This window comes from Orycteropus afer, unplaced genomic scaffold, assembly GCF_000298275.1.
Source record: "Orycteropus afer afer isolate SDZICR_OR568_19922 unplaced genomic scaffold, OryAfe1.0 scaffold00524, whole genome shotgun sequence".
In the NCBI taxonomy this organism is placed as follows: Eukaryota; Metazoa; Chordata; class Mammalia; order Tubulidentata; family Orycteropodidae; genus Orycteropus; species Orycteropus afer.
In genome coordinates this window covers 110,049-110,837 of record NW_006922111.1, presented here as the reverse complement: position 1 = coordinate 110,837, position 789 = coordinate 110,049, and positions in this window count along the sequence as shown.

The following is a 789-nucleotide window of genomic DNA, read 5'->3' as shown; positions in this document are numbered from 1 at the left end:
CTAGGACTAATTGTTTCCATGAATTTTTGGTTTTCTTCATTCTTCTTGGCTCTGGACAAGGAGAGACCCATCGTTGCGTCTAGATGGCAGCTTGCAACCTTCTAAGATCCCAGTCACTACTGTTTTGTGTAGTATGTTACGCCAATTGAGCTTGATGTCCCCTGCGACTATGGTCCCGAGCCCACAGGTTCAACTACTTGGTCCCTCTTGGTAGCTGGCTGTGACCAAGCCGTGACCACCTCCTTGTCAAGGCTGAAAATCTTGATGGAAGCAGATTGCCTCATCTGCTTCCTGTGGAGCAGCTGGTGGGCTTGAACCACTGACCTTCTGGTTAGCAGTCAAATGTCTTAGCCACTGTGCTAGCACAGCTCCTTTAATCATGAGGAAGTCCTTTTCTGAAATGGTACACCTGTCGGTATCTGAGGTCCATCCTAGTAATCCCCACTTTTGAGGCCCCTGCTGCTCAATGTTTCCAGCTCTCTCATCCTGACCTGGGGGGCCTTCAGCAGCTGCTGCCAGGGCCCGGCTTAGCACAGAGTGATGACTGGAAGAGAAGGCCCTTGGGGATTTGAGACCGGGTGGAAGGTAATTTGGTCAGCAGTAACTAGTCCATCACGTATGTGTGTACACACGTGTTCAACATGTGACTTGTTGCCCTTCATGCTTGATTGCTTATGTGATGGGAGAGCAGAAGGACATTTAAATGAGGAAAGGAAATGTTTGCTTCTGGGGACGAGACAACAATACCGTCCTGACGTCTTTGTTTTCCTTGTGGCTTTGACTTGCCCC